The sequence below is a fragment of the Chrysemys picta genome, chromosome 7 (assembly GCF_011386835.1).
Source record: "Chrysemys picta bellii isolate R12L10 chromosome 7, ASM1138683v2, whole genome shotgun sequence".
Classification (NCBI taxonomy): domain Eukaryota; kingdom Metazoa; phylum Chordata; order Testudines; family Emydidae; genus Chrysemys; species Chrysemys picta.
In genome coordinates this window covers 95,755,104-95,781,107 of record NC_088797.1, presented here as the reverse complement: position 1 = coordinate 95,781,107, position 26,004 = coordinate 95,755,104, and the positions used below count along the sequence as shown (strand labels likewise).

Sequence of the window (26,004 nt, the reverse complement as noted above, 5' to 3'; positions counted from 1 at the left end):
CTTTTCAGTAGTAGCCGAGTTAGTCTGGATCAGCACAGGGACTCCTCGTTTTTTTTGTAAACTCTTTGAAACTACTCCAGACAAATCACACACTTCTGAATAATGCAACTGATTAGATTATAATAGTGAAGAATTTCTGTAGTAGGGTCACTTACTATACATTGCCTTCTCTAGCAACTACATAGCAACACGTATATTAAAGCAACAAAAATAAAACAAAATGTGACTCCCAAAGAACAACTCATCCCTGCACCCCCCCCAAACCTACAGCCAAAACAGACAATGCTCCCCTGACAATATCCTCTATGCAGGATGCCTTCTTAGCTGATATAAAGCTAGTGTAAGGGCTCTACATCAGCCCCCTGATTTACGGGTGGATCATGGGTGTGTTGAAGATGTGGCTGGAGTACACTGCAGGATAGCTATTCTTTGTTTGATAGCCACTGATGGTAATGGGAAGCACAGCATCATTTATAGAACTCCTGAGGCTGCTCTACATTAGGGGCCAGGCAGTTTCTTGCACAGCCCTAGAATGCAGGGAGCACAGAGGTGGCTTATAATGTATCTACTGAGAATCAGGTTCATTGATTTACTGGAGGAGAATAGAACTTGATTAGGTTCTGAAACATTAAAATTCTGAGGCTGTGTAAAAAAGAAAAGGAGGGGACTTTATCTCCTTTCTGAAAACTGCCTTCCAAGAACTCAGACACACCTGATAATTCTACTTCTACTGAGAGTACATATTTGCACCACTTTTAGAAAACTGTCATATACAGCCACAAGATATTTATTTTTCCTAGATCTTGGATCTAGCACTTTAGGCTCAAATATATGCTAGGAGTCCACTGAAGCATGACATTCTTTAAAAATAAATAAATTAAAACTAACTTTCCAGAAGAACTCTTGGGGTTTTTCTTTGAAAAATGTTTTGTAACTTATGCGCCTTCTTTTTAATCAAATATTATCAATTGGTACAACTGATATTGTAAGACACCATTCTTCTTTTACATGTTTTTGGTTTTTTTTTAAGAATGAAAAATCACTTGGGACAGATTTAATCTACTAATCACAATATATAGTATAAATTGGAGGCAACAATTTTACATCCAGCCAAAATGTCAGATAAGTTTCATATACAACAAAAAATACCTATTTTGTAATCTTAAAGTCACATTGAGACTAATAGATTATATGAAGGCAGTACCTGGTGCTGATTTAGATATGGACAATCTTTTGCTTCTAACTCATTGGGTATTATTTATTCAACTCATAAAATGAGAGGAAAGATAAGTTAAAGCTAAATGCACATATTTAAGGTAACTTTGATTTGTTTAGATAAGTCTTTTTTTTTAAATTTGGATAACCCACAGCAGATATATCAGTCTTGAAACTTTTGTCTCTGTTGTCCAACAACACAACACAACTTTCTCTATACACAGGTATTTGTGCTTCACTTTACCTGGATTAAGATAATCAGGATTCAAGAGAATTATAGGTAAGTTAATGCAAAGCACTGTGTGTCAAGGTTGCACTTAATTAAGCACTCAGTCAAGGCTGAATGTGTTCTGCCTTTATTCTGTCCCTTTGCATATATGTATGTAGTGCCATACAGTTTCTGGGTCTGTCCTTGCTACTCCCAAAATGGTCAGAGGGATTATTGCTGAGCAATTTAAATTCCTGTCCCCACAACCAGAGGCTGAGCATATTGCCTTTTCAATATTTTCAGCGCCTCCTGAAATAAGAGGGACATTTTTGAGGCTCTGACTACAATGATAGTGCATCTATCATACCTAACTCTCTTTGGAACATGGTGCTGTACTAAATTAGGCTCCTATTTCCTCTTAACAATCAGTTTGTATCTCATAATGATGTCTGTTCTTCTATTACATATATTATAACAAAAGTTCCACTATGCTGTTCCAGGTGCCTTGATGTACATACTACTATTAGGTGAACTGATCTATCACCATGGTGTTGAATTTAATGTATATACTGGGAACAAAATTACATTAAATTTGTCCCCATATTCTACTTGCTATCTCTGTTGTGAATGCCTAAATAGTGTCCAGGCATATTTAGATATTTCTTACAACTTAATGCAAGAAAACATGGGTTTGTGGGATATAAAAATCACTCACCTCTTAATTCTGTCTTTTCTCTCCATCTCCTTTTATAATGCTTTTTTCCCCAGGATTTGCAATTTAGCAGTTCAGCTGGAGACTCGTCTAACATTTGAATGAAATGTTTGTTGTATGGAAATCTCCATTATATTGCCTTAGGAATATAGCCAGATTACATCTCCACCTCATTTCTGCTGATGCATAGGTCTTTATTCAAACCTTTGTGTCATCTTGTTTAAACTATTGTTGTAGAGCCCTTTTAAGCTGTTTTGCCCTGCATGCCATTAATAGACTTCAGCTGGTACAAACTGCCACAGCTAGAATTCTGCTTGGCATCTAATAGTAAGAGCATAACTTCAGTTTTGATCAGTAGACACTACATAAGTGTTCTTATTTAAGGGCATAGGTGTATGGACCTAGACAATTTGCAGTATGTCAAGAGGCCATGCAATCTTACACTATGAAGATTTATTAGGAAGATTAAAAAAATAAAGCAAATATATGAAACCACCAAAGGAAGCTTTATCGCCAATCTAGATCTAACCTCTGCCCCCAAACAGTGCTGAAAAATAAACAGTTTCCAAAGGAGGGGTGACTGACTCCAGGCAGACAACATGAAATGTAAAAGTATATGAAGATTTAGTCTGAGACTTTAAATAGGCAAGTTATGGAAACAACAACAATTAGTCACAAAAATTAAAATGTTCTTTTTTTAATTGTAGCATTACTAAATCCCTTGAGTAAGTCTAAACTTTCCTTGGTATGTCGTCTCACATACTTATGACAAAATCAGATTTCATTGGTAAAGCCCCCCTTTCATGCTGATTTCAGGCTCACAGGTGTAGAGCATGTAAATCCACGTATTTTCTTTTCACAACCTTGGTATAACAAGGCAAACTTTGGTCCCTTAATTCAGCGGGAATTTTGTGAGTGATTTCAGTGGGATAATGGGACCAGGGACTCTGGTATGTAAAATTGAGGTAGGATTATCTAGATTAACATGGCATGCCAATATCTTCTTCAGTTATAAATGAATCATTCAACTACCTTTTGGCTTTACATCGAGGGGGAATGGAGTAAAAGGTATTATACGTCCCCCTCCCTACTTCCTTGTATAATTTTAAACAACACTCAAAATTCAACAGGTCCTAAATAATCCTATTTGATTATGAATATTGCTGTTTAACTTTCTGCTTAGTTGCTTAAATCTTCACTTAAGAACAGATGCAATGATTTTAAAATGCTCTGTTTATTATAATTTAATACATAATTATAGCAAATTTTAACTGATATTGTGCAGAGTATTTATTGCAATATGTTCTGATTTTTGAAAAGCAATGTGCCTGATAATAGTTTCAGAAAAAGTTATGCAACTATTGAATAAATAATCGGAGTCAATATTTCTAACAACGTCATTTCAAAACCTAGTGCTAGAAGGTAATGGCCTGGTAATGCTACATATAAGGAATCAAGACACTATACAACCTATTACTTCAAGCTTGAAGAGAAACAGGCCCCATGTGCAGTAGAGGCAATACTGTTTTAGCCAAAATCATATTTAAATATTGTTCTTCCAGTAAGAATGGTTTCAACACTGCCTGGCCAGTGTTGACCAAGGAGAACTGTTTTACAAACTGTGCTCTATATTAGGTCAGGTTTCTCTTCCAGGATAGACGCTGTCCTAAAGTCCAACAAAAATATTTGTAGTTTCATACCAGCACTTGTACTCTAGATTCTGCTCCGGGATACTTCCTTGTTTTCTTTGTGGTATACTCAAGTTTCTTCTGATTCCTTAATTTATCTTCTACCTGGAGTTTTCACCAGCTCCTCATCTTTGTAAGATAACCAGCAACATGCAAAGGAAAAGAACAAAATGATTAATGAAAATTAAAACCTTTGAAATATAAAATCTTGAAAATAACCCTAATAAAAAGAAATGCCACATTTGCAGGAGGGGGAAAGAACAAGGATGAAAGATTTGAAACAGGAATGTACCAGAAGAACACACAAAATATATATAGCACACACAGCAAAAAAAATTTAAACTGAAAATATTTAATGGATGCACATGCTGCTTACTCATCACAATATAATTCTCTACAGTCTATTTGCTGCCATTTTTATTTGCATAAGCCTCAGTGCACGCACAACTGTGGTAGGAGGGAAAAGTTACTCCAGTCTAGCAGGAGCGAAAACACAATAGCAGCAGTGGGGTCATGTGACACCTCTGATTATTGGGCTAAACTGTTACCATCATTAATTCCAGCAGTTTGTTCTCTAACCTAAGGAGAGAGCCAATAGTTGAAGAAGACATCATACAAAAGAGGTGTGATCTTCTCTGAATTACAAAACCCTCCCATACCAGACACTCAGGAAACAGCTCCTGCTGATATGAAACTCGGTGATGCCTAAGAAATGTCTTCCATTTGGGTAGAAAAGTATAGGAAACTGTATTAAGGCCCAATTCCATATTTTAAAGAAATGTTTGGGTGAATACAGTAGGTCCCACTCACTCTAGTGAGCCTGAGTAATCCTGTCTGAGATATTTAAAAAAAATGTTTCTAAAATCTTTAATCTGAAGTATCTTGGATATGCTTCTATTATCCCACTCTCCCACAAGTGCCTTCTCACCCCTCATGCATGAGCACCTTCCACAAACTAATCCATAACTCCACTGCTGCGTCCTCCTCAAGTTCCATAGGCATCTGTTGTGATGACTATGGAACACAGATGTCTGATAATGGTTAGGAAGGTGGGGAGCTGGGACAACTTTTAAAAACAACCTCCACAGCACCTTTGTACCTACAAATTACACACCCAGCTAGTCAATGAAAGACATGGTGGTATTACTGTTGCCTCTCCTAATCCTGGTTTGTCTATCACACTCATTTGTTTAGACTGAAAAAAGTCTTTGGGATAGGGACTGCCTTTTCCTATATATTTGTAAAACACCAACCTCCGGTTGGAGTCTCAAGACACTACTGTAATATAAATAATAATTACAAGCAAAAAAAGTTAAAGGAATTCAATCCTCTTTGTGTGTATGCACGATACAGCCTTTAATGACATCACCATATAATATTTTTCCAACACCTATCCATTCAGTTAATGGGTGGTTATTCAATATTTTTTTAGTCTCCCCATTCAGTGTGCGGCCTCAGGCCTTATTTACAGCACATAGCTCCCTCCTGCACTAAATACTAATATTCAACTTTCTCCTCGCCATTTCTATGTTGCTGATTGCTATAACATCTGAGGACTTCACAAACATCAATAAATTTATCTTCAGAACATGCTGTGAAATTAGGTGATAGTATTATCCCCATTTTGCAGATGTGGGAACTGAGGCACGGACAGATTAAATTCAAAATTGTCAACAGGGTCCTCCAATTTTGGGTACCTACTTGAAATACCCAGGGTTCCATTTTTTAGGGTACTTGACACACTATAGCTCTCTTTATGTTCGAAGTACAGCTCCATTTGGCTTCAGTGGCAGCTGAGAGTGCTTATCACTTCTACAAACCTGGCTATAAGTGTCTCATGTTGGGCACCCACGAAGCAGGAATACAGAGTTAGTGGCCAACTCAACATTTTGAGTAACATGACTTGCCCACCATCCCTTAGTACTTCTTTGGCAGAGACAGGAACAGGCTCCGGGAGGGTGGGGCCGGGGATGAGAGGTTTGGGGTGCAGGAGGGGGCTCCGTGCTGGGGCCAAGGGGTTCAGAGTGCAGGAGAACTCAGGGCTGGGACAAGGGGTTAGGGTGCAGGAGGGGGTGTGGGCTCTGGGGTGGGGCCATGGATGAGGGGTTTGGGGTGCAGGATGGGGCTCCAAGATGGAGCAGGAGGTTGGGGTGCAGGAAGGAGTGGAGCAGGGGGTTGAGGTGCGGGAGAGGACTCAGGGCTGGGGTGCGAGAGTTCAGGACACAGTTGCCAACTTTCATGTGGTAAATAAGAACCCCAACTTTAACAATAAGCCAAAAATCAAGCTAATCCCATTTCAAAACAAGGCCCAAACAAGCCAATCCCTAAGAACCCCAATGCTCTATGTGACTAGATCCCCCCCAGCGTGCAGTCTGGGACTGTGGTGGGTCTGCTGTGCACCCCTGACTCTCTCCCCCCCTTGCCCCTTGTCCCCCCCTTGCCCCTGCTTGCTGGGAGCCGATCAAAAAAAAGAAGCAACAAGCTACAACCAGCCAAAACTAGCCAACAAACAACTCACAAGCCAATTAAGCCAAAACCAAGTGCAATTTCTGCATTTTTTTCCCACGGGTTTGGCATGTCTGGTTTGGGGTGCAGGCTCCAGCCAGGCAGCGCTTACCTCGGGCGGCTCCTGGAAGCGGCCAGTCTGGCTCCTAGGCTCAGGAGCAGCCAGGTGGCTCTGTGCGCTGCCCCTGCCTGCAGGCACCGTCCCCGAGCTCCCATTCGCCATAGTTCCCGGCCAATGGGAGCTGCAGAGATGGCAGTCGGGGCAGGGGCAGCACGCAGAGACTGCCCTTGCACCTAGGAGCCAGACTGGCCACTTCCAGGAGCCTTGCGGAGCCAAATCAAGTAGGGACCGGACTTTTAGTGGCCTATTAAAATCTCCCAGATTGCTTTCAATAGTCACCAGGAGATTGATGCCAATTCCGGTAGACTCCTGGCCAGTCCAGGAGTGTTGGCAACCCTATCTTTGGGAGATAGAAAGGACTGATTCTTCAGATTACCTCATCTTTGAGGGAACATTAAGAATTGAGGATCTGTACAAGTAAGAGTTTGATTCCCCTTACGGAGCTATATTAGAGGCTCAAAAAGACTTTGGCAAACACTTAAAATACGATAGAAAACCACCACTAATTTACTATTGAGTCTTCATGCAAAGAATAGTAAATCAGTATGACTGCAGAGGTTTCAAAGCTAATAGGCTCTCATGACTCTGACCTATAAACAGACATTTGTTAAACATCAGAAGATTATTCTGATAGTGGAACTGTAATACTTTTGTTCAATTAAAAGAAATGTATGTTTACAAAAAAGTGTCTAATGTAACTGAACATTCAGATCAGAATTCAAGTCATATTGTTCACTGGAGATACAGATAGGTCTAATGTTGCAGACAAACAATGGCTAAATGATAATCTATTTGATAGGGATGAGGATTCTCATTAATAATATCATAATGGGTCTAACATAGTGTTCTGATTTCCTTAGAATATGGATCACTTTGAGTACACAGTTCTCCTTTTCCTGTTGTCCAGGACCGGGTTATAGAAACACTAGTTAACAGGATGGTGGTTCATCTATACAAACATATACATCTTTCTTTTTAATTTATCCTCCCACCACTTCAGGTGTGGAAGGTGTCCACCAATTTCTGCCACTTATTTAGCTTTTGCCCTGGTCTCTTCAGGCTCCTGAGTGTCATGTTGATGGATTTGACTTCTTTCACTATTGTTCTGTGTAATGTTTCTCTAGGTCACCCTCTTTTACTCTTCTGTAATATTTGTGATTAGAATGGCCACAAAGGAAATCTCGCCAATGAAGAACATCAAGTTATTGGGGAACACTGCAGCTAATGAAAGACATGTTCCCATATGCTTCATACACAACTACAGGAAAATGTGCTTGTCACACCAGAACTCAAGAAAAATTAGACTCACCTAAGCAGAACACCACCAAAAATGAATCACTATGTATCATCAGTGAAATAATCACACCTCAGAGAGGGGCGGTATCAAATATGTGAGTTTAGGGAATCTGTCTGTGTAAAACTTATATATTCTAGTTGATTTTATTAACACTATGTATATAAAGTGACCCTCACTGTATACTGAATCAGCCATTTGCTAGCAAAGACTGGTCATGAATCTCACAAACCCTATCAGGAAGCTGCTTCAGGACAATCAAGAAGTCATTAACACTGAATGCCTCTACCTTGATGGAACAAGTGTTACTCTAAAGCAGGGGTAGTCAATTATTATTTGTCAAGGTCCAAATTTCTTGGACAAGGTCTAGTCAAGGTCCAGACTCCAGAGAAAATAATAATAATAAAAAATAACAATAATGATATAATAACTAAATAAAAAGATTTTGAGGTCAGTTCAAAAGCATCTGGTGGTCTGGATTTGGCCCCTGGTTCGCCTAGACTACCCCTGCTCTAAAGAGTGTGACCAGGCTAAAGGAAGCTGGTTCTCCCAGGTTGCCTGAGGGGGAGAGGTTGGAGCAATAAACAATCCTGAGTAAAAAAGAAACTGTCACAGTTTGAATGAACAGCACCAACTCAGATTTTCTTTCTTTTTTTTTTAAACCAGAACAGATTCAATAGGAAGGCACCATCAGTTTGAAAGGAAACTTACTCTTGAAATTTTGAGCAAAGCCGGATGTTATAGAAAAGCCCCATTGAAACCAATAAAGAATTGCTAAAATCCAGCCTCTCTCTGAATTCAATGGAAAATCTCTTGTGAAACCAATGGAAAATTTTGGATCATATTCAGTGTTGTAACAAATACAAATTATGATCCAAATTTTCAAAAGATCATACAAAGAAAAGTGCACACATCAGTAGGGGATTTCAAATGCACACACACATAGAACATCAGGCATTGCACTTGTGTACGTGCATGTTATTTCAAATGCATGTGCATGCATCCACTAGTCACTGGTGGATACCCAAGAGTTGATCCTTAGCTGTGAAGAATAGCTTTGGTTTTCTGGACCAAACTAGAGCCTGGATGGTATTCTGATGCTGTTTTCCCTCTTTGGTGAATACTGCTATTACACTTGCATTAACTAGTAGTGATGTTTCTGTAAGGGACTCCTGGGACTCTTAATCTCTTATCTCATTTCCAGTAAATCAACTACTCATCTTTAACACCAACACTATCCCCACTGGATAAAAAACAGAACTCATCTCATTTGGCTGTCTGATCATTGGCTAACTAGCACTGAAATGCCACTTGAACAGTATTACATTTTATTTTTACGGTAGCAGTCATTTTAGACACTCACTACTGATTGGGAAATTCCAGTTCTTAATAAAGTCTTGATCCTGACCGAGGCTACTAAGCCCTACCACAATATCAAATATTATTAATAAATATAATTCATTACATACATGTGACTTCCAACTGCAGGTATTATGCATATACGTGAATAGAACAATGGTTCTCAAACTCTGACCTATGGACTACCAGTTGTCCATGGAATTTTTGCTCACGGTCAGCAGAACAAAATATTTTGAGAACCAAGAAGTGGGTGACTAGGGAGTGGGGAAGGTGGAAAGGGGAGATGGTTCCATAAGAGGGTCTTTTTCACATGATGGTCCACAGGATGAAATGCTAGAAAACTACTGGGATAAAATATTTGTAACATCCTAGTTTCATTTCTTATATAAGCCCAAGTTCCACAGCCCTTACTCTCATGAATAGTCCCACTGGGAACAGAATTGAGTCCGACATGCTATTCCCACAGGTCAACAAAATATAAATGTAATTAATATGGGTATGATATCACACACCCATATTAACTGTATTGATTGAACGTGTATTGAAACCAACTTGCTTCTTTTCTACACGGAATGCTAAGACATTTTTTTTTTAGAAATCTTTTATATTAAAAATAATGTATACAAGAATACACCATCTTAAAATTCTAAAGAGAAATCACTTATGTTCTGCTTAACGATATCACCAGAAACCCTCAATGGCTGTATATCTTTGTATGAGACAGTTACTCATCTATATGTTCATACACCAAGTTGTTCACTTTTACTTAGGGTTACCAGCCGTCCGGGTTTCCCCGGACATGTCCGGCTTTTTTAGCTTTAAATGGCCATCCAGGGGGGATTTCTAATAAGGTAGAAATGTCCGGGATTTCCCCCTTCCCCTCACGCAGAGTGCAGTGCGGCTGATTGGACGGCTGTGCCTGATTGAAAGCCGCTCGCAGCCACTGGGGCCTCTAGCAGCCAGAATCCCTCCCCCTCCCCCGCAGAGCAGTGCCTTATTTGTTTGGCTGCACATGGAGCCCGCAGCTCTTCCTTGGCCTGGTGGGGGGGGCAGGCATGGGACAGGGAACGGGGGGGTTAGATTGGTCGGGGGTTTGGGGGGGGCTGTCAGGAGAAGGGGGTGTAGAGAGCGGTTGGGGCAGGTAAGGGACAGGGAACGGGGGGGTTAGATTGGTCGGGGGTTCTGGGGGGGCTGTCGGGAGAAGGGGGTGTAGAGAGCGGTTGGGGCAGTCAGGGGACAGGGAGCAGGGAGACTTAGATAGGGGGTGGGGTCCTGGGAGCAGTTAGGGTGGGGGGGGACAGGTAGGGGGATTCTGAGGGGGGTGGGAAGTGGGAGGGGGCGGGGCTAGGGCAGCACCCCGTGTCCTCTTTTTTGATTGTTGAAATATGGTAACCATACTTTTACTGCAAAGTAAATTGGGCGGGGGGGAAGGAGAGGGGAGGTTGTTTTTTTGTTACAGAACAACAGGTGCAGGGAATACATTACTATTGAAAGACTGGAAACAGCAAGTTACAGCCTAAAATATTCCATTAGGCAACTCTTCTAGTCCTAAAAATTGACCCAAGAATTGCAACAATTTAAAGATATATAAATGTAATATGTATCGCTATATTGTAAATTCACATATTTACTATCCTCCAGAGTAGTACCAATAAAAAAAATCACCCTTATAAGAATAATATGAAGATAAATTGTCTTTCTACAGTATAGTAATACCACAGTATTTGGTTTTATATAGCCTTTTTTCCATAGTCAACATATCCCAAATCACTTCCCAAAGCACTGGAGTGACTATAGACAAATGCAATTTGCTAAACTGTTGACTTTTTCCACTAGAAACCAAGTCCATAGCTGAACCAAATTCCAGTCTGAGAGCAGCACAGGACATTTTGTCCATAGAAACTCATTTTGTTTTTGTTTTTTAAACAATGTTCAAATTTTAATTTTCTTAGGGTTTAATTTTGCCATCAGTGACTCTTGTGCACGTGCCCTTGTAGTTGTTGGAGCTTCACAGGAGTCACCAAGGGCAAAATCTAGGCTTACTTGTTTTCATTCTTGTTACTATTTGTTTAATGCTATTTGTCTTGTATAATGCGCCGGTGCTTGGGGAGAACACTCTTTTATCCCTGCAGTAAAATGTTGTGGGTTTGTTTTTGTTTTTAAAGACTTGGGCAAATTCCTAAACCTATAATCATTTTAAACACTTATATTATCGCAGCACCTAAATGACAAACTGAAAGTTGTTAGAAAAAGCCATATGGATGGCCAACAATTAAAAAAATATATCAGGGTGAATAGATTATTGGTGTGCACTACAGAGTGCAAGTGAATTAGGAAACAATACCTTTACTACTGAGGATTCAGTACTCTTTGAGAGCTGAACAACTCCCAGCAACTTCCATATACAATTTTTAAGCCCCTCTGAGAAGGAAAGCATTTTTCTCCTTGAGTCTCCTCAGTAGTACCTTTTGGGCAAATAAAATTATCATTGTACTTAAGGCAAAAAGGTCACAAAATAGTTGTTTGAAACAGGGACATTTCCATCCCTTTCTGTCTTTAAGATTCTTCATTGAAAAGTTCTTCATGAAAAACAAATTCTGGACAAAGAACTAAGAAAACTGCTTGCAAGTGCATTTCAATATGTCTTCCAATGCTTCTTGCAGTACACGGTGCACGAGAGGCCAGACTGGCTGAATGAGTGGAGAACAGAACATTAAGGACATTTGAAGGGCAAAATTCTGCAGTGAATTATAGTCTGTAAACGCCACTGACATCAGTAAAGAGGCATAGGGTGTCAGTCAGTGCAAATTTGCCTGGAAGCTGCCAATATCTATTTGTTGGAAAGAGTGAAAGCCTCCAGTCCAGAGTGATGGAACTGAAGATAAAGAAATTTAAGCGGTTAGTTAGTTCAAATTCAATTAACATTTTAAAACTAAATGATATGAACTTGCGACTGAGCTCCATTCAGTTAAAATAATTGTATACCTTATGCAACTTCACACTAAGCCTGAAGGAAGCCCATTTAGAAAAAAACAAAAAAAAACAAACAAAAAAACCAACAACACCTCTCACTTGGCACCAAGCAGAATAAACCTACAACCCAGCAAACATGGAGCTGCAACACTCATGCAAATAGACTGTGGTATCCAAACATCTTCAAGGGCTGAGGGGTTAACCTTTTTTTTCCCCCTCTTTCCTATTTTCTTTATTTAAAATAACCAGTTTGTATTTGTAATTCACACATCAACCCAGCAAAAGCACTCCAAGTTTACAAATACATACATTTAAGGTAATGGCATAAAGGAAGAAAATTATTTAGTCTCAGAAGATGACAGAACAAGCAGCAATGTCCTAACCCTAAGGAACAAAAAGGTGTGGGTAGCTATTAGGAAAGTTCTTGGGGACTGGATGGATTTGGCAATTAGTAATGGGAAATGAGCATTTCACCTTTAGGTTACCAGATCAAATGTGAATAGGGTCAGTAGTCACTATAAATTGTTACCATATGAGGGCCGTTCAGTGTTTTACATGTAAAAAGAGGTGGTGGCGGCAATAGTTCAGTCCCTACTTGACAAGTGAAAATATGTATCCTTCATATCCCAAAACCACCACAAAGGTACCTCTATAGCCAAATTTCATAGAGAGAACAAAGAATGGAGACTGAAACACCACTTCTCCCCATACGTAAACTTAAAAGTTGTTTTGCCACATGATTGAGGTTGCTGCCTGTGCTATACCCCTTCTGTTGATAAAGGGCTTCAGTCTCAAAGGCTGTCAAGCTGGCACTTTTCACAACCACTACAGTGATTGAAAAAATAGTTAAGAAAAAGTACAATAGAGGACTAGACTATCAAGGGAAATGGTCAAGGAACCAATACCACAGAGATTCAAGAACAAGTTAGATAAGGCATTAACAGGAATGATGGAGTGAATGGAGAATGGAAGGTGGTAGATTCTGTTACACAGTGGTCTTTTCTGTCCCTACTCTCTTTTATATTTTGATTTATATTTAACTAGCAAAATAAATTCAACCTATTTTATTACCTTGCACAACATGTAGGAATTGGCAACAAATATCTGTGTATTTTATAATGAAACAAAATTTACAATCTCTCAATTTTACTTTGAATCCCATGGCGTACACCGAACACAAAAGAAAAAAGTGGAGCAGATAGTCCATTTTCTTACTTATTTAAGTGTAGTTCCACTTTTGTGCCAAATAGTACCCAAATAGAATATGGATTTTCTTCTTTTTGTCTGTTTGTTGATGTTTTAAAGAAAATTCAATGAAAGAAACATTAATGCAGTGTTAATGTTGGTAATTTAAACATATCAAACTAAATTTTCCACTTCTGTGTTAACATGGCCATATTGTACCCCTATTTCTGATGAATATTTTATTCATTTAAATATACCTCCTGTTGTTTAGTGTGTCCAATATTGCCGAGCTACCACCGCTATGCAGACTAACCCTTGTTAACTCCTGAACTTCCTGATTTGAGTGTTAAAATGATTAGAGTGAACACTGAATTAATCTAGTCTTTTTTGCATCCAACTGCTACACTGCTGATATAGAATTGTTATTTATGAAGTGCCAGTGTGTTCACCGCTGTATGAACACAGAAGATGGTATGCCCCCTCTCCCCTAACAGTAATGTATGAGACACTAACAGTAACCCTGTCCATGAACATGTTTGCTTTCATGAGAAGAGCTGCAGGTATGGAGCTCAGCCCATTAGAGATAAGTAGGGCCCTACCAAATTCCAAGCTGTGAAAAACGTGTCATGGAGTGTGAAATCTGGTCTTGTGTGTACTATTACCCTATACAATACAGATTTCACAGGGAAGACCAGCATTTTTAAAACTGGGGGTCCAGACCCAAAAGCGGGCTGCAGGGGGAAGTCATGGTATTGCCACCCTTACTCCTGTGCTGCCTTCAGAGCTGGGTGGCCAGAGTGTTGTGGCTGCTGGCTGGGCACCCAGTTTTGAAGGCTGCGCCCCACCAACAGCAGTGCAGAAGTAAGAGTGCCAATACCATACCATGTATCAGGGGGTGGCCGTGTTAGTCTGTATCTACAAAAACAACAAGGAGTCTGGTGGTACCTTAAAGACTAACAGATTTATTTGGGCATAAGCTTTCGTGGGTAAAAACCTCACTTCTTCATGCCACCCTTACTTCTGCGATGCTGCCTTCAGAACTGTGTGGCATGAGAGTGGCAGCTGCTGGCTGAGGGCCCAGCTCTGAAGGCAGCAGCACAGAAGTAAGGGTGGCAATAAGATACCATGCCATTCTTACTTCTGCACTGCTGCTGGCAGCAGTGCTGCCTTCAGAGCTAGGTTTCCAGCCAGCAGCCACCGCTCTCCAGCCACTCAGCTCGAAGGCAATACTGCAACTTCCCTATGATAACCTTGCTACCCCTACACACAGGGCCAGCTTTAGGCCGATTCAGCCGATCCGGCTGAATTGGGCTCCGCACTAAGAGGGCCCCGCGCCACAGCTCTCCACCCCGCTCCCAGATCACTTCCCCCTCCTCCCCTCCTCTGCACGCTCCGCCCCCTGCTCCTCCCCTGCCCCTGCTTCCCGCGAATCAGAGGTTCGCGGGAAGTCAGAAAAGAAGCAGGGGCGGGCAGGCAGCACCTGGTAAGCGGAGTCAGGGGTGTGGGAGGGGGACGTGAGAAGCGCTCCGGGGAGGCGCGGCCCAGTCCGGCCCCGGCCGAGCACCTCCGGCCCCAGCAGCTCCGGCCCCGTTTCTGGCCGAGCGCGCCGGCCCGGCCCGCTTGGCTTGGCTCCGTTCTGGCCCCCGCGGCTCGGCTCAGGTCCGGCCCAGGCCCCGCAGCTCGGCTCGGCTCCAGCCCAGCTCCCTTGGCTTGGGCCGGGCCCGGCCCTCGCAACTCAGCTTGGGCCCGGCCTGGCCCGGCCCCCACGGCTCAGCTCGGGCCCGGCCCCCACGGCTTGGCTTGGCTTGGGCCCGGCCCCCGCGGCTTGGCTCGGCTTGGGCCCGGCCCCCCAGCCCGGCTCGGGTCTGGCCCGGCTCGGGTCTGGCCCAGCCCCCCAGCTCAGCTCCAGCCCGGCCCCGGCTGAGCGGCTCCGGGCCAGACCCAAGCCCCACGACCCCGGCTGGAGCTCCGGCCAGAGCGGGGCCCGATTCCTGGGGGCGGGGCTTGTGGCAAGCCACGCCCTCAGGAATCGGGCCCCGCTCTTGCTAAAGCCGGCCCTGCCTACACAACCCCATTTTGAGTCAGGACCCCTACAGTTACAACACCATGACATTTGAGATTTAAATACCTGAAATCCTGAAATTTATGATTTTAAAAATCCTATGACCAATTGGAAATTGACCAAAATGGACCATGAATTTGGTAAGGCCATAGAAATAAAAATGTACGACGACCAGACAAGAAAGTGGGGGTTTAAATGAATGGAGACTGTCATATGCACACACGCACACTTGACACAGTATTTATGTTTTTGGATTGCAGGTGCCTGCATGTGTACAGCACTTTCCCCTGCTATACTTGGCTGCTTCATTCTTGAATGCAGGTTGGCACCACAGGGAAGGAGAGGAATTGTAAACTTCATGTCACTGCCTCCTCCATACAAGAAGACAGGAGACAGAAGTCAAGGAAAAGTGGAAGGTATGCAAATGGGATTCCAGAGAGAAGCTGTATACTAAGGACCCAGTAATAGTCTCAGTGGAGTCAATGGCCATCAACTTTAAAGGACCAGATCAGACTGTAGTTTATGTAAGGGTGCAACTGTAGCACATTTATTGAGTAAATTGGCTCAGCTTCCCCCCAAAATACAGAATGCTTGGAACAAACTTTTATTTTGAAATAGATCAATTATTTTGGCCTACAACCAAAACTCTTTTAAAAACCTTTGTATCTGACAAAGAATGTCCTTGGCCTATGTTTTACAGATGTAACTATACAATTTCATATTTTTCCTATTCAAATCTGATTTAAAATAGCATACTGCATCCTGACCTGCACCCCAAGTATCAGTGATGCGATATTGGCAACTTTAATATCATTTAAGATAGTAAGGAAATCAAAGGGTTGGTTAGTTCATAAAGGCAGAGGTTACCACTCAATGAGCTCTCTTCTTACTGTGCCAAGAAAATAACAGTTTATGTTGCAAGACTTTCACAGCTCATGAACTAGCCTCAGGAAACCGGGGTGGGTTTTTGAGTGCAAAGTACATCCTACCCCCCTCCCACTGTTTCAGAAACTGACATTGATCTTTCACTATCAACAACAATGTATTTTGTGTGTGTATGTACACACGTGTGAGAGAGATGATTCACCAGCCTTTATTCCATAGAGAAGATGATTCATTCAGTCATCTCCAGATCATACTAACATACTAAACATGCTCAATAACAAAGCAAAAACCAAGTTCTTAAACTTTTTTGCTCAAATATTTATTTTTTAAAAAGTGAGATATATCCAGAGTAAGAGGAAGGAAATGTGCAATGAGGAAATACAATGGGCTATATTTCATTTCCACCACAACCGTTGGAAAACGCACCCAACAGTATGTGTAAAAAGAGCTCATCAGTTTTGCCTGTGGGCTCAGACAGGTGTGTCTGCCGGTTCTGCGCTGGCTATATCCTTTGGGCCGTGACTAGTCCCTCGATCCCCAACTACTTGGAGAGAGAAATGCACAGGAGCAGCTTTCTATGCAACAGAGGACTTCTGCCTCTCTTCTTATATAATAATCCAGCCTAACCAAAACGGACGCCAACCACCCTGCCATGGAGCATTAACTAGAGATAATTACCCTAGAAACAGATGGTCTAGACCAGAACCTATTCCTCACTAACTAACCACCTAGGCTCTTTGCTAGGAAAATCCTTGGTGGAAGCACACGCAGAAGCCAAATGCAAACCTGCTTGTTACCGAACAGCGAATGTGCTGCTGCTGCTCTGTCCCCAGCAGGAAGCTACAAGCATCACAAACTGCAGCAGCTTCTTCCAAACACATTTCAGGGTCTCTCTCTCTCTCTCCCCCTCTCTCCAGCCAGAAATCTCAGCTCGTTCAGCCTCTGCCCGCACTGAAGCAGGCTCTCTAATTAAAGGGAAATAAAGGAGAAAGTTACTCTGTGGCTCTCTGCTCCAGTCCCTTGGAGCCCCTGTCACATCCCTCCTGCCAGCCTGCCTCGCTGCTGCTGCTCTTCCCTGCAACATGATTCAACAGCAATGTCACGTTAAGCAACTTGTTACGACACCTGCTCGCCCCCTGCACCCCAGAACACGCTCCCCAGCCCCCTGCTCGGGCGTGCGGGCAGACGGATCCCTTACCTTCCCTCAAGAGGCCCTGAGCTTGGGGGGAGCGCGGGCGGCGGGGAGGCGGGTAACGGTAGGGCGCTCCGGAGCCGGAGGGCGGGGGAGGCTGCGGGAGCCAGCCGGGGGAGAGCACGGCGGAGCGGAGTGCGAGGGAGCGGCGCGGGGGGCGGAGGAGTTTCCCAGGCTTGTTTACGCATTGCTGCCCTGTTCCGCGCGCACCCCGCACGCTCTGATTGGACACAAAGTGGGGCACAGCCTGTCGCCGCCCGCCTGCCCTCCGAGCCACGCCGCCGCCGCCTGGCGCTGGCCCGGGCCGGTAGGGGCTGCGGAGCCCCGCAGCGGGGCCGGGGACCCACCGCCCGCTCTAACCGCCCTGCTCCAGGAGCTGCCCTCCCCGGCGCCGCAGATGCTCAGACGCCCGGCCGCTGGGGCCCCGATGAGCATGTGCACAGCGGCTGCACAGGCCCAGTTGCGCAGGGAAGCCCCAGCGAGGCTGCTGCCGCCCTTACCCGGCCAGCTGCCTGGCTGAGGTGGCCCGGAGCAGCACGGGGAGGCGCACGCTTCTCGGGCGTGCAGGTGGTGGAGGAGCAGAGCGGGGACTGGGGAGCGGGCTGGCGGCGAGGAGAAGAGGGGGTGCTGAGAGCAGATGACGAGGGACACACGAATAGCCCGCCGGATTTTGCATTCTGAGCTGGACACTGAGAGAGAAACATCTCGTGTGTGTGACTGAGTCAAACCCACCCTAAATATCTGCCCGTGTGCTTGGATTGCGTCCCCGTGTGCTCGGCGCGGCGCCCTATTCCAAAGCCGCAGCTGGAGCGTGTAAACTATCCACGTTTCAATCTATTTATCTGTCCCCTTCAGTTAGGGCTCTTGGCATAAACCTCATCTCTCCCTCTGCTTACTCCGTAAGGAAAGCAACAGGTCCTCACTACACGCACACGCTTTTACAAATTGATGAAAAAGAAAGCTCTGTTACAAGTTGTGATGCACATTACTGCTTCGGACAATGGTAGTTTCAGGCAGCCCTTGGTTCCTTTTCCGATAAAATGATAGAATGTCAATTTTGGATAGAGTGCAACCTAAAATAGTGCTTTGTGAAACAGCTCATGTAGAAAAATGCCACATCATTCTCCCTTATCTCCCATCAAAAGCCCATTCAGAACTTAAACATAGAGTGGGGTTGTTTTATTATTGCTGTTGTGTTGATTGTGACTGGCATTATGGCTGATAATTTCTAGTGTTAAAACCAAGGAAATAATGAGCTCTTTATAGTATAATTTGAATTTACTAAATTATTAATTATTTTTTGGTTAAAGCAACTCAGATTACTTTCCCATTCTCCCTCCCAGCTTTAGATGATGTTTTACAGTTGCAATAAATACAGTATCCCCGTATTTTGGTATTGATGTTCTACATAGGCTGTAGCTCTTCATAATGGAAGTCCCATCTTGCTATTTCATTGGGTGCCTTTGGAGTTTCAGTGGAGTCAGTTTCTCAGTGTTTCCTTCTTTTTACTAGACAAGTATTCATGTTCTTCTCACTAATAACAGAAGCTTGGGTGCCCAGTTGTTGCACTGCATCTTGCATGATGTTCAGCAGTAGTCCCCTTGCTGGAACCATTTCATGGCAGAGTGTGAATCCAACATTTTTGTTCTACAAACCATCTGTCTTGGTCACTGCTGATGGTGTGTAGGAGCTGTTTACAGGACAAATCAACTGTCTTTCAATCTTCTGGAGCTTCTTTTGCAAGGGAGCAGTTGCTGGGTCCTAAGGCCGTGGTTATCAACATGGGGTACATCAATTCATAGAATCATAGAATCATAGAATATCAGAGTTGGAAGGGACCTCAAGAGGTCATCTAGTCCAACCCCCTGCTCAAAGCAGGACCAATTCCCAGCTAAATCATCCCAGCCAGGGCTTTGTCAAGCCGGGCCTTAAAAACCTCCAAGGAAGGAGACTCCACCACCTCCCTAGGTAACGCATTCCAGTGTTTCACCACCCTCCTAGTGAAATAGTTTTTCCTGATATCCAACCTGGACCTCCCCCACTGGAACTTGAGACCATTGCTCCTTGTTCTGTCGTCTGCCACCACTGAGAACAGCCGAGCTCCATCCTCTTTGGAACCCCCCTTCAGGTAGTTGAAGGCTGCTATCAAATCCCCCCTCATTCTTCTCTTCTGGAGACTAAACAATCCCAGTTCCCTCAGCCTCTCCTCATAAGTCATGTGCTCCAGACCCCTAATCATTTTTGTTGCCCTCCGCTGGACTCTTTCCAATTTTTCCACATCCTTCTTGTAGTGTGGGGCCCAAAACTGGACACAGTATTCCAGATGAGGCCTCACCAATGTCGAATAAAGGGGAACGATCACGTCCCTCGATCTGCTGGCAATGCCCCTACTTATACAGCCCAAAATGCTGTTAGCCTTCTTGGCAACAAGAGCACACTGTTGACTCATATCCAGCTTCTCGTCCACTGTGACCCCTAGGTCCTTTTCTGCAGAACTGCTACCTAGCCATTCGGTCCCTAGTCTGTAGCAGTGCATGGGATTCTTCCGTCCTAAGTGCAGGACTCTGCACTTGTCCTTGTTGAACCTCATCAGGTTTTTTTCGGCCCAATCTTCTAATTTGTCTAGGTCCCTCTGTATCCGATCCCTACCCTCTAGTGTATCTACCATGCCTCCTAGTTTAGTGTCATCTGCAAACTTGCTGAGAGTGCAGTCCACACCATCCTCCAGATCATTAATAAAGATATTAAACAAAACTGGCCCCAGGACCGACCCTTGGGGCACTCCGCTTGAAACCGGCTGCCAACTAGACATGGAGCCATTGATCACTACCCGTTGAGCCCGACGATCTAGCCAGCTTTCTATCCACCTTACAGTCCATTCATCCAGCCCATACTTCTTTAACTTGGCGGCAAGAATACTGTGGGAGACCGTATCAAAAGCTTTGCTAAAGTCACATCCACTGCTTTCCCCTCATCCACAGAGCCAGTTATCTCATCATAGAAGGCAATTAGGTTAGTCAGGCACGACTTCCCCTTCATGAATCCATGCTGACTGTTCCTGATCACTTTCCTCTCCTCTAAATGTTTCATAATTGATTCCTTGAGAACCTGCTCCATGATTTTTCCAGGGACTGAGGTGAGGCTGACTGGCCTGTAGTTCCCCGGATCCTCCTTCTTCCCTTTTTTAAAGATGGGCACTACATTAGCCTTTTTCCAGTCATCTGGGACCTCCCCCGATCGCCATGAGTTTTCAAAAATAATGGCTAATGGCTCTGCAATCTCACCCGCCAACTCCTTTAGCACCCTTGGATGCAGCGCATCCGGCCCCATGGACTTGTGCACGTCCAGTTTTTCTAAATAGTCCCGAACCACTTCTTTCTCCACAGAGGGTTGGTCACCTTCTCCCCATGCTGTACTGCCCAGTGCAGCAGTCTGGGAGCTGACCTTGTTCGTGAAGACAGAGGCAAAAGAATCATTGAGTACATTAGCTTTTTCCACATCCTCGGTCACTAGGTTGCCTCCCTCATTCAGTAAGGGGCCCACACTTTCCTTGATTTTCTTCTTGTTGCTAACATACCTGAAGAAACCCTTCTTGTTACTCTTAACATCTCTTGCTAACTGCAACTCCAAATGTGATTTGGCCTTCCTGATTTCACTCCTGCACGCCTGAGCAATATTTTTATACTCCTCCCTGGTCATTTGTCCAATCTTCCACTTCTTGTAAGCTTCTTTTTTGCGTTTAAGATCAGCAAGGATTTCACTGTTTAGCCAAGCTGGTCGCCTGCCATATTTACTATTCTTTCTACACATCGGGATTGTTTGTTCCTGCAGCCTCAATAAGGATTCTTTAAAATACAGCCAGCTCTCCTGGACCCCTTTGCCCTTCATGTTATTCTCCCAGGGGATCCTGCCCATCTGTTCCCTGAGGGAGTCAAAGTCTGCTTTTCTGAAGTCCAGGGTCCTTATTCTGCTGCTCTCCTTTCTTCCTTGTGTCAGGATCCTGAACTCGACCATCTCATGGTCACTGCCTCCCAGGTTCCCATCCACTTTTGCTTCCCCTACTAGTTCTTCTCTGTTTGTGAGTAGCAGGTCAAGAAAAGCTTTGCCCCTAGTTGGTTCCTCCAGCACTTGCACCAGGAAATTGTCCCCTACACTATCCAAAAATTTCCTGGATTGCCTGTGCACCGCTGTATTGCTCTCCCAACAGATATCAGGGTGATTAAAGTCTCCCATGTGAACCAGGGCCTGCGATCTAGCAACTTCTGCTAGTTGCCAGAAGAAAGCCTCGTCCACCTCATCCCCCTGGTCTGGTGGTCTATAGCAGACTCCAACCACGACATCACCCTTGTTGCTCACACTTCTCAACTTTATCCAGAGACTCTCAGGTTTTTCTGCAGTTTCATACCGGAGCTCTGAGCAGTCATACTCCTCTCTTACATACAATGCAACTCCCCCACCTTTTCTGCCCTGCCTGTCCTTCCTGAACAGTTTATATCCATCCATGACAGTACTCCAGTCATGTGAGTTATCCCACCAAGTCTCTGTTATTCCAATCACATCATAGTTCCCTGACTGTGCCAGGACTTCCAGTTCTCCCTGCTTGTTTCCCAGGCTTCTTGCATTTGTGTATAGGCACAATTCATTTAGATATTTGCCTAGTTTTACAACAGGCTACATAAAAAGCAGTAGCGAAGTTAGTACAAACTAATTTCATAAAAATAATTACATCTCTACCCCGATATAACGTGACCCGATATAACACAAATTCGGATATAACGCGGTAAAGCAGTGCTCGGGGGGAGAGGGGAGGCTGCGCGCTCCAGCGGATCAAAGCAAGCTTGATATAACGTGGCAAGATTTTTTGGCTCCCGAGGACAGCGTTATATCGGGGTAGAGGTGTACTTGTTTATACTGCTCTATATATTATCTATATATATTCACATGTAAATACAATATTTATATTCCAATTGATTTATTTTATAATTATATGGTAAAAATTAGAAAGTAAGCAACTTTTCAGTAATAGTATGCTGTGACACTTTCATATTTTTATGTCTGATTTTGTATAACAGGGTTAAAAAAAAACTAGATAAGTTCATGGAGGATAGGTCCATCACTGGCGATTAACCAGGATGGGCAGGGATGGTGTCCCTAGCCTCTGTTTGCCAGAAGCTTGGAATGGGCAAGAGGGGATGGAACACTTGATGATTACCTGTTCTGTTCATTCCCTCTGGGGCACCTGGCATTGGCCACTGTCGGAAGACAGGATACTGGGCTAGATGGACTTTTGGTCTGACCTACTATGGCCATTCTTATGTAAGCAAGTAGTTTTTAAGTGAGGTGAAAATTCAAGATAAATCAGACTTCTGAAATGGGTACAGTAAGCTGGAAAGGTTGAGAGCCATTGGCGTAGGGCATCAAAGACATGGGCCTTGACTGTAGGTAAGCAGAAAGTGTTCTAGGAATGAAAAGGTTGTGAGGCCTTCAAGACTCTTCTCAGAAGATGGCAACATGTTAGATGTTTTTTACCTTCACTATCAAACAAAAATAGATTAGCAGAAGATCAGAATAAAGGACTCCTCTCAAGACGTGACTCAGTCTCATTCATTTCTGTCTAGCTATGGACACACCTCTTCCAACTAGCACACAGGTTTTAGCAGATCTTCCAGATAAATCAAATTGGAATGATTTCTCTCTTACCTGCTTATTAACAGTCTCAGCTGCTATAAAAAGATTTCCCCTTCTGCAATTCCAGCATTGCCAAGAGTGCTTTCCAGCATGGGTAAGTACTTATTAGGAGTAGCATCCGATTTGCTCTTCCTGAGGGTACAGGTGACATCCATGGCCATTCTGCAAAGATTCTCTCACAGCTATTTTTGCTTCTATCAGAGCATGCTATCTTTGATCATTTGGGTGGCTTGATGGATTCAGACATCAAAATAATCATTTGAACATAGCAGAGAACATGCACAATCACTACATGGATGTGTATGAAGGGCCTGGATTCATAGGTCAGATTAATGTTAATCTTGACTGTAGTGTCATCTGTTTAGTTGTAATTAAATCTGGTAATCAGACAGTGGTACCAGCAGTGCCTCTGGCTCCTGTGAGCATATGTACACAATGGGTGTCACCCTATTTCATAATAATTTCAGTGAACAATATATCCAGTTCTTTAAGAAATCAAAAGACCTCGCTGAAATAAGCTAGGTTGTTCACACCTATCAAAGATCTTGTTTCAGGCTATGTGAAAACATATGAACTGGTTACACTCAGTGCATATTTTCAAGATTTTCTCTGAAATTGTAACAGCTGGAGACAATTTTTTTATATGAAAGCTGAGATTCTGGAGTACAAACAGCAGCTTGGGAGAGGTCCTGGGACACTGTACTGCTGCCCTAACTGAAGCTCTGTGTTTGTTGGGGCCAAGAAGGAAAAAGGGAAAAGAAAATTCTCCGTGAAACAGACAGCAATTGATGATTTTGCCAGTCAGCACATCCTCAACTGGCTATGTTCCTGTATACCTGGGGACTTGTGTGGACCTGCTAGAAAATGAATGCTCAGCTAATTGTTCTGAGAGCTCCTCTATATTTTGACCCCATACTGCCAAGTGGGTGGGTGCAGTCAATGATAAGAAGCAGCCTTAAACTATTTTTAGGAATCCAAGCCAGACAGTAACAACAAGCTGAGTGACTCTTGCAAACACACAGTCCAATGCAGCAATTTGGGGCCAAAATTCTAAGGCTTCTAAACCTAATATAAAACAAAATCCAGCATCACAACTGTCATCCTTCCGAAGATTCTTTGACTAACTGCTCCATGGTTGCTGGAACATCCACTGGGGTACTCACAACAGCTGCCACAGTACAGATGCTGATCTATCAGGGCATCTCAGAAATTCAAGCATGCTGGTCAGCCCACAAGTATGCAGTCTGCGCTTTGGAGCCTTTCGCCTCTTCTCCTCTCCTAAGATAGAAATTGCTGACAGGAGCCAACTGAGGAAGGGGGGCAGCTGGATGAGGCCAAAGGGCTGTCAAGAGATCTCTCGTTCAGCCTTCCCTCTGCCAGTTCTAAAACTGGACCCTGTTTTTTCTTCTGCTGTTTGCTCCCTGCCACTCACTGTCTTTCATTCAGTATTGCTTTAGCTGGAGAAAAAGGGAGGAGCAACAGGCTGCAAGAGCAACTGTTTCCTCTTCAAGGCAACACTTTGTGCTGGTGCAAAGGACTTCATTCCTTTGTCAAACACTGACTATGCAGTGCCCTTCAAAGGAATAAGGCATGACCCCCAAAGGGGGCTTACAATCGTATTTGATTGTTGATTAAAAAATACAGTAATAGTGCCAGATGTCCATATATTACAACTGTTCCACTTCTGTCTTCAACTATGCTCCATTGTAGCTTTCTCTGAAATTGCTTCTAGTTTGAGGTGCAAGGCCAGTTAGACAGAACTGCAGGGTCTCAATGTGTGGCTGAGACAACGGTGTTGGTAGGAGGAATTTAGGTTTATTAGGAACTGAGAAATCTTTTGGGAAAGAAGGAGCCTACACATGAAGGATGGGCTCCATGTAAACCAAAATGGAACCAGATTGCTGGCATGTAAAATTAAAAAGGTCAGAGGAGTTTTCTAATTGCTGCGGGGGGGGGGGGCAACATCTGTGGAGGAGCACTTGGTTCACTCAGATACATTCCATGGAAAGGATTTATTAAAGGGATACTCTATATCCTAGTAAAGAGGAGAGAATAGAAGTTGATAAAGTACAGGTAGGAACTGAAGATAAATATTCAGACAAAAAAGAATCCCCTTCAGTTACATCAGATGAAAGCAGACGACTAAATAAGTGCTTGTATACAAATGCTAGAAGTCTAAATACTAAGATGGATGAACTTGAGTGCCTGGTATTAGATGAGGATATTGATATAATAGGCATCACAGAAACTTGGTGGAACAATGATAATCAATGGGACATGGTAACACCAGGATACAAAATATACAGGAATGAGAGTAGGTCATGCTGGTTGGGGAGTGGCACTGTATGTGAAAGAAAGCAGAGTCAAACACAGTAAAAATCTTAAATGAATTAAACTGTACCATAAATCTCTATGGATAGAAATGTCATGCTTGAATAATAAGAGCATAGCAGTAGGAATATACTACCAACCACCTGACCAGGATGGTGATGATAATTGTGAAATGCTCAGGGAGATTAGAAAGCTACAAAAACAGAAAACCCAATAATAATGGGGTATTTCAACTATCTGCATATTGACTGGACACACAATCACCTCAGGTCAGGATGCAGAAATAAATTAATGACTGCTTCTTGGAGCAGCTAGTTCTAGAACCCACAGGGGGAGACACAATTTTTTTATTTAGTCCTAAGTGGAGGATCTGGTCCAAAAGATGAATATAGCTGAACTGTTCAGTAATAGTGATCATAATGTAACTGAATTTACAATAGAATTTACAAATACCAAAGAAACCCACCACAGTAGCATTTAACTTCAAAATGGGGAACAACACAAAAAATGAGGACACAAGTTAAACAGTCACCGGAGTGAAATGCCTTCAAGCTACATGAAAACTATTTTTAAAACACCCATAGTA

General features: G+C 43.3%; 1 protein-coding gene across 6 annotated transcripts in view; it reads right to left on the bottom strand.

Annotated features, from left to right (window-relative positions):
* The window catches only part of PCGF5 (polycomb group ring finger 5), a 106,499-nt gene extending 88,371 nt beyond the window's left edge, over positions 1–18,128 (bottom strand). For 3 of the 6 annotated variants that reach the window (XM_042856823.2, XM_008170581.4, XM_042856825.2), the window contains exons 1-2: positions 17,406–17,814; positions 3,836–3,952 (exon numbers count right to left, since the gene is read on the bottom strand). The gene's annotated coding sequence lies outside the window, so the exon portion shown is untranslated. Of the gene's footprint in view, positions 1–3,835; positions 3,953–16,993; positions 17,173–17,405; positions 17,815–17,899 lie in introns of those variants that run through there. The other 3 variants (XM_065552063.1, XM_065552062.1, XM_008170582.4) reach the window with 2 other exon arrangements.
* Between the last annotated feature and the right edge of the window lie 7,876 nt (positions 18,129–26,004).